Raw genomic sequence first — 15,790 nt, 5'->3', positions numbered from 1 at the left:
AGGGCTGAGAACACAGCCAACCAAGAGTTTTATAGCTAAAGTGTTCAAATTCCAGTGAAAAGGGATCACTGTGGCTTTGGAGAAACTGGTTCTCTTAAAGCTTTCTCACAGCTCTGGAAAATTGCATCTTTTAGTTTTCATTTCTGATCCTCAAAACAGTCTGATCTGAAAAACAGGGATTTTGAAAGACATCCTTCTTCTTGGATGTATGATATCCTCTGAGTTTTCCTTCTCGATTAACCATAATCCAGCAATATTAGAATATCTTCTTTGCTTATCTTTCTGCTGTGTGGCTCCTCTCAGAAGAATGTAAAAAAACACAAAATGGCCTGAAGAAGACAAGTTGCCTCAGCGACTGCCATTATCCCTCCAGAAGCCAAGATAATTCCAGCATCAAGGAAAAGCACTTGAAGTTCAGGTGGCTGAATGGATGTGGAAAATCAGCAGGTGGGGACAAGGAGGGGCTCTCTGAGAGAGTGTCGTGGTTTCACATTCGCCAAATTTCTTAATAGTTTATTGGGGGGGAAAGTGTTTGAATGTCTCATTTTTTTCCTCTCTTTTTCTTTAGTGTATATTAACAAAATTTATCTGTTTTTACTTTTAAGTTGTGCCTGTTTTGCTTTTGCCTCCCAAAGTCCTATCTCCCACTTGATAAACGAAATTTGGCGAATGTGAAACCACGACAGAGAGAAACAGAGGGGCTGCAGAGAGGGGTGTCTTGAGCCTTTGGGCCAGGAGAAAGGAATACCGTGGGGATACCTCTGACAGCTGCCCAAAACAGGGTGGGGAGGGCTGTAAGATGGTCTGAAGTCGTGTTTCTTGTTCTTGCTTGTCCCCAGTGTTGAGAGTTACAAGCAAATATTATCAAAATATCAAGCTGTCTACTGAAAGAGGATGTTGAGTCAGGCTCCAACCCGTGTTTGGAGCTGTTAAATTATGGAGTAGCACTGATGTTATCTGCTGACATTTCATTCAGCACAAAAACTTACTTAAGGAAAGAAGCAACGCTGTGAAAGAAATTGAGGTCAGGGTGACTAGAGCCCTGCAAGAGGAAAGTGTGGGTGCAGTGTGGGGTGCCAGCTCCCCGTGGGTCAGGTGTGCATGGGAGGCACTTGTATCCCAGAGATAGCTCTGAATTGAGATGGAGCCCATGTGACAGGGACAGTAACACCTGGGAAACCCAGCAAGGTGAGAGCTGGGAGGCCCCATCAGCCACACAAACTCCTCCAGCCACCTGCAGAGGGGAACCTGGCAGGGAATTCATCTGCTGCAGAGTCACATCCAGCCCACACAGAGCTGCTTTTTATATCCAGCTATAATCCAGGTCGCCCACTTCCTCCCAGCAATCTCAGCTTTCTCTTTTTCTCCCCGTTCTCTTTTCCCTTTCCTGCTCCAGACTGAAATGGGCTGTACTGGAATCAAAGCAGGGGCCTTTTCTGCCACGTGCACATCAGAGCTCCACAAAGGCAGGGAGATGAGGGAGAAAACTGATATGACAACAAAGACTAACATCAAGTGTAACAAGCCAGTGGGGATGGGAAGGATTGGAGGCAGACACTTTAAATGTTCTCTGCAGGTGTGAGTTAGACATGCTGCGTGTTTTGACTCCTGAGGGCTGCTACTACAAACATTTTGAATTACAGCCACTTTAAATGCCACGGGAACCTCTCAGCCTGACTCTGAAAATCCATGAATGCATGTGGAATGAACTTTCAGAAGCACCTCTGTTCTAAGAAATTTAAGAAATTAAATCTCCTAGACAATGAAAGATTATTTTGGATTTGCTGTTTTACAGAGGATGAGACACATCTGGGCAGGGAGGCCAGAGATTCCCTAAGCCCCCTGAAGTGTAAGGGACCTGCAAGCCCAGAGTTAATATTCCAGGGTAGTTTATTGCTGTGCCATGGAGGGTCACAGCCAGAGCTGTAATCTTCCCTGCTCTGCACGGTGTGTGTCACAGCCCTGTGCTGTGTCCTTGCCATGGGCAGGACAGGATGTCATCCCTGCCCTGCAGAGCTTTGGCTGTGCCCTGTGCTGGTACAGAGCAGGTTCCCCACTGCCTCACACTCACACAGAGCTGCCCTCAATGCAAAGTGCCAGGGTAAGGAGTTGGTGTTTCTGTGCTCTCAGTAGAAATTGCTTGGCTGCCTACACTTGCACTACAAACCCGTTTATTGTAGCTGTTACAACCTGTACAAACAGCCACTTTCTGTCACCCCCTAAGGAGAAAAATCACCACAATGAAGAGTTGATTTATGCTGCTTTATAATATAATTATCATTAATTTTCTTTAAAATAGTTATTTACTTCTAATGCCATTATTTACCTTAAATCAGCATTTCTTGTAGTATCACATACCACGGATCTCAAATGGGAAGTTAAATGTTTTCTTCAGCTATAAAAACAGAAGAAAAAAAAAAAGTTCCTAAATAGACCAGGAATTGTGCACATGCTTATGACAAAGACATCCAAGCAAGTTAGACACAGCAAGCTCACAGTGATACAAGGGCTCCATTTACAGAAGTAAAACCTCCTTTGATGACTTTTGCAGAATTATTTCCTACCTTGCAAGTGATAAAAGCACATTTGAGACCTCCAAAACGTTTATACTGTTTGCCATAAGGGAGCAGATGAGACGACTGCAAGCTTGCATACTTTCAATTCCTAGCTGTAGTACTATTGTATTATTAAAGGGTTGTTTGAGGTCTTCCTTGTGCTTTTAAGAGAAAGAATATGAAGGGCCTTACTTATGATATGGAAGTTTTTATTTCAAGCATTCCAGTATTTATTCAATGAAGTTGAAAGATAAATACTGAGTAGCGTTCCATGGCTTTCTCAGTTTAATACAAGGTGAAAAACCAGACTCATTGAGGGAATGGAAACCTGGTTACAGTTAATATCCCTGACCCCTCTGTGCTGACTGCCTTGCAATAAACCTGCTGCTGACCCCAAAGTGAGCAGTGCTCAGTCTCTGTGTAGAATTCTACAAGCCAATTTTCCACTTACAATACTCCACTGCTAATTTAATTCTTATCTAAGCTCACATAGTAGGATTATATGGATTATAACCGTGAGAAAAATGTGGTTTCAAACCTGTGGAAAGGGCGAGGGATGGCAGGAGCCAAAGTGCTCCAGAGAATTAGTGTTTGGTGTGACTTCAGGGGAATGGGTGGCACAAGAATATTTTCTTTATTCAAATGGTTTCCCCATCCTCTGCCAAAAGACTGGTTTACTTCAAATTCAAGTGTTTCTCACCATCAGAAATAACAGTAGAGCTGCTGAGGGGTTACAGCTCTCAGACAAACCTTGCTGCAGCTTTCACTTCACTGTCAGCTGTGGTAGGAGTGGATAAAAGGCACGGATTCCTCTGGTTTCTCAAGGCACACAGAGACCCTGTGGGTCTCACACCACTGCTCACGAGCACTCTGGGCTCTATGAGGCAAGGTGCAAAAAGAATTTTTGCTTCATATTTACGCGGTTATTATTTTAAACCTTCCCATCAATCCCCAAGAAGTTTTCCATTATCCCAGCTCACTCATGCACCAGCAGCCTGTGCCAGTGGCACATCATGTATCTTGCCACATGCCATCCTGTGTTCCCACGTTTTCCTAGGAAAGAGTCAGTATATTCAGAGGTAGGTTTGACAGCTTTCAAGTTTACCTGAACAAAACTTTTAATCCACTTTCCTCCCTTGTCCTCATTAGCCTTTCCTCATCCTCCCTGCCAGAGCTGCCTCCTTATTCCATGGATGAACTGCCTCAGTTTTTCTGCATTTTTAGACTCATCACCCCTTCCCTTCCCTGGTAATTATCACACCAGTGTCAAACTCAGACTCCAGTTGTCTACATTTCCAGCTGGCTCCTCACCAGCTCCTTGTCACCTCATCTGTCTCTGAGCTCCTCCAAGCCCTGCTCCCTTTCTCCCAGTGCTGTCCCTGTTGAGGCTGACACTGACCCCTTGTAGATCTCTGCCACCACAGCACCAGCCTGACCCTGGGTACCTCCTCTTGACATCTGGTAATTCTGACTTCGTGCAGAAACTGAATCTTTATGTTCCACGTATTTAATTGCTGAGCTCTCGAGAGGATAGACATGATGGAGGTGGATGGCAACCAAAAGGGAATCAGTAAGTGAAAGATTTTCCTGCTTTATGCTTCCTAGCAGGCCCATTCAGCACTTTCCTATTACAGCTGCTCTCAAGTCCATAATAAATGAAATTTCAGTGAACTGAAAGCCTTTTATTTTGAGATGTGCTTCTCTCTTTTACATTGTTTTGTCTGGGCTTTTGGCTAAGGTACAATTTGGGTAAAACAGATAAAATATTCATCTTTTAGAGCAGCATTTCTTCCCTTTCTGACCCTTCTCTTTTTCTATAGCTACCTGTGCCAGCCATATAAGTGCTCTCATCTCTGTCCTAGTGATCCATGACCATCCCTCCTCAAACTGAGCAGAACATTCTTAGCTGTAATTAATTTTACTCTAGATCATGCAAAAATGTACACACTCTTTCTCCATTCCTCCAGAATATATCTTGCAGAGATGAACATTCCTCCAGACTACATAAACCACCACAGCTCCAATTCCATCTTTTTTGAGGCAGAGAAAGTGCTGCTGCAGCAGTACAGAACCACAACTCCTGGACCTAGAAGCAGAGTCTGCTGCCAAAGCCAAGAGAGAGCCCAAAAACAAGCACCAAATTCTCTGAGTTTCCCCCCAGAGAGTGGTGAAAAGCAAATTCCTGGTGTGATGGGAATAGCAGGACTTCTGGTGGATTCAAGAAATGCCATGGTGTGTTCCTGACCACCTACAGCACTGTGCTTGAGGCACATGTCACCTGCTCTGTCTCAGCCTTCCTCTCCCACAGCTGGTTTTCATGCTGAGCAAATGCTCAGCCCCTCACCAAACAGCACATGAAGGTGATCTCCACCCCTGGGAAGGGCTTTTGCTTGTCACTCCGGGGCAAAAGGCTGGGAAGGAGATTTCAGTGGCTCCCAGGAGCTGGGCTGGACATCACTCTGCCTCGCAGTTTGCAGTGCAAAGATCACCTCCACATTCTGGGAGTTTTTTGGAAGCTCTGGCAGGAGTGCCCCAGTGCTGAGACAGGTCACCTCCACATCACCTGAAGAGCCTCTCTGTAGCTTGTGATTTATAACTTATCAGTTTCCCTAGACAGGAAGCACAGTACACTCTGAGATAAGCTTCTCCAGCCCATCCACTTCTCTCCTTCAATCATTGCCTGGATTTATCACCGTGAGTTAAAGGATGGATAACTTGGTGACCTTTCCAATCTTGTCTCCTTGACTAAGGTTGCCAATCACCAATCAGAGCTCTAAATCACATAAATCCAAAAAAATCAATTTCTAATTATAAATCCGAAATTTGATTGTGCCTCGATTCCAGTCCAAAGGGGCACAGAAATGCACTTCTGAAAATACGACACAAAGAGTATAGATTCCTTGTGAGGCTCTTTTCTGTGCAACAAAAGGACACCACCTCCTCTGGGCCATCCCATTTCCCAGGGCACTGAAATACCTTTCCATTTCATGGCATCTGTGCAGTGATTTGATCATTAATGTCCAGCATAAGGACATGACTACAGCATTCCATGAAAACCTCTCCATGGAGCTGAGCTTTCCACTCATCTCAGCTCTCCTGTTATTGCCAGAACCTTGAGAATGACTTTGCAGCAGTGTTCACACAACAACACTGATAGGCCTATAATCTGAAAAGCCTGAGGACAATTTCGCAAACCAGATGAGATAAATTGCACAATAAATGCCTATGTGAAAGAGAGATTTCTTTCAAGTTTTAAAACTTTACTCAATACTTAGTCTAAATGTTTTATATACTGCTTTTACTTCTTTAATTAAAAAGAAACAAACTCCCAAAACATAAATGTCAGTTGGTTTTGCTTCATTTGACTTGTGAGATGTAAACAAAAAAGAGCCAATTTTGCTCTGGCCTTATTTAAATAGTATTGCTTTATGATTTCATTCCACAATTTTCTCTTCAGATTACCATTCTCAAAATATTTGTGCAGAATCTAATATTTACCACTACATTTGCTACAGTTGTTAATATCAAGTGGAAATTGAATATGAGGAAGCTGAATGTGCCATTTTGCTATTGATTAATATGATGATAGAAATCCATTACTTTAACATTCAGCATATCAAAGCAGATAAACACTGACAAGAAAGTATTTTAGACTTAAATGGAAAAATATAAAAAACCTCAGTAACCAGAGAGAAAATCACATATAAGTGAGATCTGGACCAGTGGTTTATCTTTAGTCAATACACTTAAATCAGTGCTGCAGCTCCTGAGAACCACAAATGGGAATGGTGTCCATCCAAAGCACAGTGACTCATTGAAAAGATGAATTGTTATAGATTATCCCATGTTTCTAAAGCTACCTGCTACGTTTTGATATATCTACTGTTCATCCTTTTAACAATCCAACAAGCTGTGAAAGCAGCATAGAGGGAAGGCACTTGGAATGTCAGAATATAGCACATTCCTGGACTACAAACACCAGCCTCTCTCGGTTACCTGATCCCATTAGTGAGAAAATGCTCTTTGGCCAGGCCTTGATTCCTGGGCTGTGGGCAGGGCAGTGCTGCTGGAGCAGGGCAGGGGTTTGGGATTGGAGCAGTGGACAGTGGTTTTGGGGCAGGGCATTCTGTTGGATTGGAACAGGGCAGCACTGTTGGAGCAGGGCAGTGGTTTTGGAGCAGGGCATTCTGTTGGGACAAAGCAGTGCTGTTGGAACAGGGCAGTTCTGTTGGATTGGAGCACTGCAGTGATGCTGGAGCAGGGCAGTGGTGCTGCAGCAGGGCAATGCTCTTGGATTGGAGCAGTGATCTTGGATTGGAGCAGGGCAGTGGTGCTGCAGCAGGACAGCACTGTTGGATGGAGCAGGGCAGTTCCTCTGCAGCAGGGCAGTGCTGTAGGATTGGAGCAGGGCAGGGGTGGTGGATTGGAGTAGGATGGTACTGTTGGATTGGAGCAAGGCAGGGGTGTTGGATTGGAGCAGTGCTGTTGGAGCAGGACAGTGCTGTTGGATGGAGCAGGACAGTTTCTTGCAGCAGGGCAATGCTGTTGGATGGAGCAGAGCAGTGATGCTGGAGCAGGCCAATGCTGTTGGATGGAGCAGAGCAGTGCTGTTGGAGCAGGCCAATGCTGTTGGATGGAGCAGAGCAGTGATGCTGGAGCAGGACCGTGCTGTCGGATGGATCAGGACGGCTCCTTGCAGGAGGACAGCGCTGTTGGATTGGAGCAGTGCTGTTGGAGCAAGGCAATGGTGTTGGATGGACCAGGACGGCTCCTCTCACAGGACAGAGCTCTCTCCCGGCCATGGGCCGCTCCGTGTCCAGCGCTGTCTGTTCCCATCAGGGCCCGGCCCCGGGAGCTCTGGGCAGAGGCGGCGATGGGCAAAGCTGTCAGCACGGATTACTGCCAGTGCCCGCAGCCTGCTGCCATCCCCTGACATTGCCACGGGCAACCTGCCTCCCTTTACAGGCAGCTGCAGCATCACCGAGCCGCTGGCCATTTCCCAGTAAAAGTTTAAATGATCGAGCGCTCCCCGCTCGGAAAGAGAAAGGCTTTTTGGGTTCGTCATTAATAATGCAGGGATTTAGATACTTTATTGTCTTAAGAGACGGGCTGGTTTGAAAAGCACAGGGAGCTTTTCCAAGCATCCCTTTTAGACCGTCTCGGAAAGACGGAGCCCCAAGTGGTGTTCCCAAACGAGGAATAGCTGTGATTCCTTACAGAGAAAGGAGAAGATTGATGGGATCTGAGGAGGTTCACGCTGCAGACTGCTGTGCTTTATGAACTGCACACTGCTGTGCAGTTGGACCTCAAAACATTAGGAGCTGTTTTCAGTGAAAGAATTCAAATTACTTGAAGACTGTCACGTTAACAAATGTGAAGTGGCTGTTTATAGAATTGGAGAAACACCCATTAACTTGCCTGAAATGAAAAAAAATTAAAAAAAAAAAAATTTTTGAAGTTTGGACAACTATTGAGAACCAAAAAAGCACATTCTTATTTCTGGAATATTAGGGAAATTACTTAATTTTTCATAAATTACTCAAAGGTGGTTTTCTGACTGCCACTCTAGCACTACAGCACAATATGTTTGATTACAAACCCAATGATATCTGCTTGATTGTAGTTCATAAAAATATTAGAGAGAAAATCCATTCTTCTTCTTGTACTGTAGTCATGGATAACATACCTAGAGGAAAATACACCTCTTTGTGTAGCAAAAGCATAAAACATGGTGTATATAATTGCAATGAATACAAATAGACAGGAAAATTACTTTCTCTGACAAATGCTACATTTAGCTTAAGTAGAAAATGTGCAGCTCGGTGTGAAGTCTCGTTAATAACCTAAATTTCTGCTGGTCACAATTGAAAAGTATCTTTCACAGCACTTCAAAAAAATCTTCTGCATCCCCCTCTTGTTAGCCTGTAGCAATCCCTCGACATGCTTTTGCTTCTCCATAAAAAATCATACAATTATGGGAGAAAAGGGCAAATTGGTGTATTATGTGATATTCCTCTATGACTAACACAGAAGACTTTTTCAGGTTCTCTTTGCTTCTGAATTTATTTTTTTTTTTTTTAGGGAAAAGGTATTTGAAGATAAAAAGAGAATTCCTCAGGAAAAGGGGCAAGTGCCAGACCTAAGGACCTGAATGACAGCCCCTCTGTAGCAATAATTTAGCAGCAGCTGCTCAAAACCACCACGGCAAATGCACATTCCAAGTATTAAAACAATAATGAGCAGGTTTTAAAGAGGTGATTTTATGTCTATTCAATCTAATTATATACTTCTCTCCTATCATCATATTCAGTAAACCAGCTAATTTCTTTCCATTTTTCACCTTGGGCTATTAAAGCTTTCATATATAACCCAAATCACTAAATCTTAGAACAAATATTCATTGATCATTTAATTTAAAAGAAACAGGCTTCGTTTTCTCTCTCATCAGATGAGCTGCTGACACTGAATGCTGTGAGCTCTTGATGTGATATCCATTCCCCAAGTGGGGAGAAGCTGGTACAGATGATCTAAAGAAATGTAGAGTGTTTGTTCTTATTGAAACCTGCTAAATTTCAGAGGTAAATGCCATGTTTTTATTGCAGTCACAGACCCTGGCAGCTCACCTGAGGCACGGGTTTATGGCGTACTGAATCATGAGGAAGGTCTCATGGTCTGCATCAAAAGGGTTGGTGAGAGGAAGGGAAAGTGGGAGAGGAAGGGCTGTGAGATGCTGTGGCAGGAGCTGGAGCACACCTGCTCCAAAGGCTGGCAGGGCACTGCAGCTCAGCCTCTGCTGGTACAGCTTTGTCTTTCACATCTGCAGCGTATGGACTCGAGAAAGACATGAATTACAATAGTGTGGAGCTTGTAATTGCTCTCATTAGCTCCATTAGTTTACTTCCAGCACCAGAGAGGCAGTTTCAAAGTACAGATTGTTCCAGGAAGAGCACGTTCATCCACCAATGGCTGACAGAAAAGCTTTGTTTTCCGCCTCGCAGAAAGCTGCCACAGAATTACTGCAAATGTAAATATCTATTTTTGTTATCTCTGCTGGCATATGACTTGACGTATGCATTTGGTGACATGTTGTCCTCTTCCCATGCTTCTGGAAGCCATGTTCATCCCATCTGCTTCATTCCCAAACACTTCAATTTGCTTTGTCTTCAACATCAACGACCCAAAATAAATAACACATATCCTTTGTTGATATGGCTGTCAGCCATTTACCATTCCTTACTCCATCTGTGTCCTCCCAGCTGTTCAGTCCCAGCACTTCTTCCCAACCATGGCATTCAGCAGCAGCACTTTGAGCACAAAATATTAACATGGAGCCCTTTCCTTCCATGTGCTAAGGCAGAGAGCACTGCCCGTGATGGCCAAGGATCAGGGGTTAGGGGGTTACAGCACATGGATGATCCATGAGATTTGGACAGGTAAGACTGCTGACCTATTTGATTCATGGCAGACAACACTCACATTTGAGAGTCTGTGGCAAACCAGCTTCAGTAAAAGGCAGAGGGAACTGCAGATGGGGCAGTTAAATTTCACTGCCTTGACAGAACTGTGCAGTGCAGCACATCCTCACAGAAGCCACCGAAAAATATATGAAGGGCAAGACAATGAGGAGGAACAGCATGGATTTACCAAGAGGAAACTGTTCTTGGTGCAGCCAGCTGGTGTGAAACAGCCCACTCTGAGGAGATCAGTGTAATTTTCCTTCTCCTTAGCAAGGCTATGGACAAGATGTCCCAAAGCTTCCCAGTACTCAAACAGAGACAAGCAGACTGAAAACCTGTTGGGGCACTGGTCTCAAGCAATTGTGGCTGTTGGTGGATAGTGAATATTTTCCTTTGTGGGAACCAAGCGTGGTACCAGCATGACATTGTACCACCTGATGTCTTCATCTAAGGCTGAAAGGATGGGGTGGGAGGGACCCAGCCCAGCTCTCTGCCAGAGCTCTTAATTTTTACAACCATCCACCTTTTCATACCACAATAACAGATTCATCTCGAAATGTTAAGACCTTTCAAGAAAAAAAAAGAAAAGAAAAAAAAAGTACATTAAAAGGAGCAGATGGTTTTAGTGAGGTTGTAAATAAGTGTATAATCTAAATGCAATGAGTCCATTTGGGAAAACAAAAAAGAGCTCAGAACAGTCACATAAAGAGGAAGTTTATTGTGTTAATAAGTTGTCATCTACAGGAAAGGAATAAAAAAAAAATCAAAGCATCTGTTTGATTTTAAACAGAAGTCTTTTGGAAAAAACACAATGGAAAGCCACTAAAAATTATATGGATTTTTCAACTTTAAGTGGGAAAACAGAAACCCAAGAGCCCATAAAAAAGGGAAGGAGTTCTAAGATTTCACAGACAATTGCATGTAGGTGAGGAGTGGTGGGGCAGTTACACAATTTCTAGTCCAATGTTTCTCCATTTGTGATCCACAAAACACCAGAAAAGCCTATACAACACAGTTGTAAAAACAAATAAACCCAGGCATACTCCTCTCCATATGCAAAAACGCTATGAGATGAAAGGTGGTAAAAGAAATATAATGCTTAGGCATAAAAGGTTATGTTTCATCTGGTTGCAAATGAAAAGTATTACAGCAATGTTGTTTGTTAGTTCATTCATCTTTTTTTCTTTTTTCTCACCAGATGTTTTTATGTGCTTGTTAAGACAAGTGTAAACCATCAAAGGGAGCTGGGTCAATTAACATATTGCTTAAAAAAGCAGTAAAAATGTTTTTGCTGCTGTGCCTTCTACTCAGAAAGATAAGAAATAAATGTGTAGCCTAAAGGTCTTCCTGAAGGAGAATGGAATGCAGGCATGACAGAATTTTGAGCTTCTGGGGAAGAGAAATTTGAGCTCCAAAACCTGAAATCTGGCCATTACTGCTAGTGCAGGCTCCATTGGTGCCTGAAAGGGCAGGAGAAATTATGGGATATTACTGAGAGGATTTGTGAGACAGCTTCAGGTGCAGGTTCTGGATACAAACAACAGCCAGGGAACACAGGACATTCATTTTAAGGAATTGAGCATCCAGAATTCTTAACGATTCCAAATTCTGGGAAATTTGGTATGTAGTCTCTCCAGAACAGTAAAAAGCCTCCATTTGTTATTTCTGTACAAATGGGATCAAAAAATAACGTGCCCAGGAGCAGTAAAATGTGGATGTGGAGGATTGAGGAGTGAGAGCAAACTGGAAGGATCAGGCCATCACCAACTCTGCAATGGAAAATACATTTTCTTCACTTCTTACAAAGTCTTGAAATTTTGACAGAAAGACTGGGAAGGAACTAAAAAAAATCCAAGTCAGTGATTAAAGTGACCTACTTGATATCATTTACTCAAGGCCAAATTTTGCATGCATTATGCTTCTTAGTTAAATGATACATTTCCATGCATCTATTTTTGATAGTCCTCCTTCTGAAGGAGTTGGAGGAAATTAATAACTCCAGACAAACTCACTTCAAGCATTACAAGCTTCAGGGCTAAGAAATGATTGAGAGCGGGAAACTTCTGCTTTTGACAGGAGGCTCCTGGGAAGATCCCATCATCCTTGGCTTTGCAAGAGATAATATTTCAGAGCAAGTAAGGAGCATGCTGGGTTTGGACTTTTTTGCTTTAGTGTCAATATTAAAATAACAAAATTTACTGATAATACTGATAATCAAGTTTTTTTGCAAAATGGGATAACTCAAGTTGTCTTGTTTCATCAACTTTCTTTCCAAGTTTTGAGTTTGCATTGATACCAGTAGTATTTTCCATTATGCCTTTTGAAAAAAACAGGGTTGGTACATATACGGAAAATAACATTTTAAACCAAAATGGTTGGCGTTGCCAATGAATTGCTTTTTAAATCTGCAGATTTTGTTCAAATCCTGGTTTTGTAGAAGCTTCCAGAAAAATCAAGCCAGATTAAAGCCATTTTTATCCCATTGCCTACAGTTATTTACTTGGTGAATGACAGGATTCTGTTAGCACTGAGCCCATCACTGAAGATGCCCAGCTTGTCCTCCACACCTTCCAGCCATCATCCCAGAAATCTGTGTTTGTCCCACAGTCTGAGGGAAAATTTCTAATGCCACTGGAGGTGGGAAAACAAAGAAATCCAGAACTGAATATTTGGGATGGGAGGGAGGAAATTTTCTGTTTCAAAAATCTAGGGCTATAATTATTAATCCTTAGACTATTCCAGAAAACCAGATGAGTAGTTTTATGTTAGGCTATTATCAATAACTAATCTTCATCTTTTCAGGGAAAATCCCTCAGCTTTGGACATCACTGCTTATATAATCTCTTTAAATGTTTATTCAGAATAAATAGGTTTTACATATCCCCACAGTGTCAATCTAAATATAATTTTGATTGACACAGATACTTCAGTAAATTATACTGAGTTGAGCAGAAAACTACAATTACCCAGTTTTATTTGCTAATCACCACCCTATATTTATTGAAGTGGCTAAAAAGATTGGATCACTTGATCTTTTGCCTTCATAAAAATGATTTTGAAAAGCTGCCTTTGACTTCTTCAGTTATTTTTATTACATCTCACCAGCCTGGTTCACTTTGATCATGGAGGAATGACAAGTTGTAATTATTGGTGTTTTTCTCTAAGGGCAAAACAGTGACCCTGGCAGCAGAAAATGCCCTGGACTCTTCCCTCTGGAGGCATTTTGGGGATGTGCCTGAGGTCAGCTCTGCAAGACAGAGCTCTACAATTTGTCCATCCTTGGGGGCTCTGAGAAGGGCTGGGGAAAGGCTGGGAGCTCTACCAGGCTGCAAGGTATCTTCTCAGAAATCCTTTAATTCTTCAAATCTGAGAAAAAGAAATATCCCCATCAGTTTCACCCGAGGGTACAAACTCTAGGAATAAAGGAGAACAGGAGTAAAGATAAAATCTGACAGTATAAGGCTCTTCACGTTCGTTTATGATCCATCATTCCGGGGATTTATTTAAAAAGTTTTATTGTTTCTCAACATTTAGGGGAAAAAAATATTACAGCAGCATATCAATAGATAATGAATATAGCTGACTTGTTTTCTTCAGAGTAAAAAGATTTAACCTCTGAGTCAGGCTTGGTCTACTTGGCTTGCTGATTTTAAGGCACTTTGAGCAACCTGAGCCTTGCCATGATGTGTGTAAATAGTAAATGGAAGGGTCCCGTGCTCTGAAATTTAAACAAGCTAATGGATAAATAAGTAGGAAACTTCAGCAGGAAGACCACAGTAAGGGTACAATAATCAAAACTTAGCCACAGGTATTGCCTTGCTCTAGATATTTCCAAAATCTCTGTGGAATATTTCACTTCCCAAAGCTGCAAAGGAACAAGAGCAGAAACGAGAGCTCGTGTTCCAGGCACGGAGTGACCTTTTCAAAAGGGAAAGCATATGTCCTCAAATTCAAGTTGTCTAGTCTTGCTGAAATTCCACTTTTAAGTCAGCTCCCAGGATGAATTATGTCTTCTGGTAAAATAGGAAACAGAAGTCTGACAGCTGACTGCAATCTTAAATTTCATGGAAAATAGCAGAGCACATTCATGGCCTTGGGTATCTTCAGCTTACAGCAAAACCCTTTTGGTGCAGGACTAAGACTTGGCCAGAAGAAAAAAAAAATCATGGGTCCATTTTCATCTGAAATAAACTGAGTGATTTGGAAACATATGAAAAGTCCCAATGATACATTCAAAGCACTTTTGGCCACAAACATTACTGAAATGTAAAGCTTGCTAGAGACTCTTTTCTTCGAGAAAGTCTCCTTTTCATCTTTTCATCTTTTCATCCATCCATCCATCCATCCATCCACCCAGCAGTTTCCATTCCTAAAATGTCATCATAATACCAATGTGCCAGAGAATCATTAAACAATCACCAATTTCCTCCCATTTAGGCTCACCAGTGAAGAAATCTTCAGGAGTGGGGAAAAGAAAATAATCTCATTAAGTTACGCAGAAATCCAACTGTGATTTTAATAAGATTTTATTCAGCCCAATTTGGAAACAAAATTCACATCCTGGGAGATTTCCCCCACTGACCCACACACTGGAAGCTGTAACCAGGGTACTGAGGTGTTGTGTCACTTGAGAGAGACATTGTAGGGCATCAGTCCTTTCCCTATCCTGCCTTGTAAGCCTTTCAGCTTTTAGGAATGCACTTTTCTAATTGTCCTTATTACTTTTCCATAAAATTAATAAATTCTGTTATTTTTTGCAGTATGTGTAAAGTGTCAGGAATTCCAGGATGGTCAAGGGGAAGATGAAAATGTTAGAAAATTAGAGACCTGGAGCTTCAGAAGGTGCACTTTTAAACCTATGAGTAGTTCCTTAGATCTGGAAGGGAAATTAAAAGAAACAGGGAAGAGGTGTCTAAAAAAGCTGTCCTTTATTGTGCCATGTGGGATGTACCTGAACCCTTTTCTTGTCTCAGAAGAATCAAAATGCTGAAGGAACAGCAAAGAACAGCCTTTGGTGTGTGCTGTTGTGTGTGTTCAGTCAGCAGAGCCCATTTAATGCTGTTATACCAGGTGGGAAAAACTGGGAATGGATAGCAGCTTTCCCAGGGCTAGCAATTTTCTCCTAAAATGTAGGCTTTATATATGACATTATTTAGCGAAAGTAGAATTTCCAATTTTCCCCTTTTCTGCCTTCCTGGCAAATATTTACAACTTTGACTCCAGTTGCCACTGGAGGAGATGAGCCAGGCACCAAACCCCTGCTCCCTTTGCATCATGTCATTGCTGGACTCCACTTCTTCCTTCTCCCAGAAATTCCCTTTTATACAGAGACAGTGCTGGAAAACTTCAAGGCTCCAAAAAGGGATAGTGAAAGGCACTGCCAGACCTCTGCACGTTCCATTATTAATTTCCTGCTGTGCCCACAGGGATTATTAAGGCACAGACTGAGCATCTCTGTGCCTCAATCCCAGGATCTGCTCCAGCAGAGGAAACCTGAGGCCATGGGAGGAGACTGCAGGTGACAAATGGGGAAAAAGGAGCAAACACCTTCGTGGTTTGAAAGAGAGAGATGAGAACACTGAATACATAACGAGATTAAGGGTGAGGACAAATGGAACACGAAGGGTAAACTTCACAGTCAAGCAAACAAATAAGATGCTGAAGGGCACTTCCATCCCTGACAGACAGAGGAAGGAAGAGATCTGCTTTCATGGCAGAGAAACCCTGAGAGCAGCCTCCAGGGAGAGCTCATTCCTGCTGGCACAATTAAGAGGAAAT

This window comes from Sylvia atricapilla, chromosome 15 (genome assembly GCF_009819655.1).
Source record: "Sylvia atricapilla isolate bSylAtr1 chromosome 15, bSylAtr1.pri, whole genome shotgun sequence".
In the NCBI taxonomy this organism is placed as follows: Eukaryota; Metazoa; Chordata; class Aves; order Passeriformes; family Sylviidae; genus Sylvia; species Sylvia atricapilla.
This window is presented reverse-complemented; position numbering follows the sequence as displayed.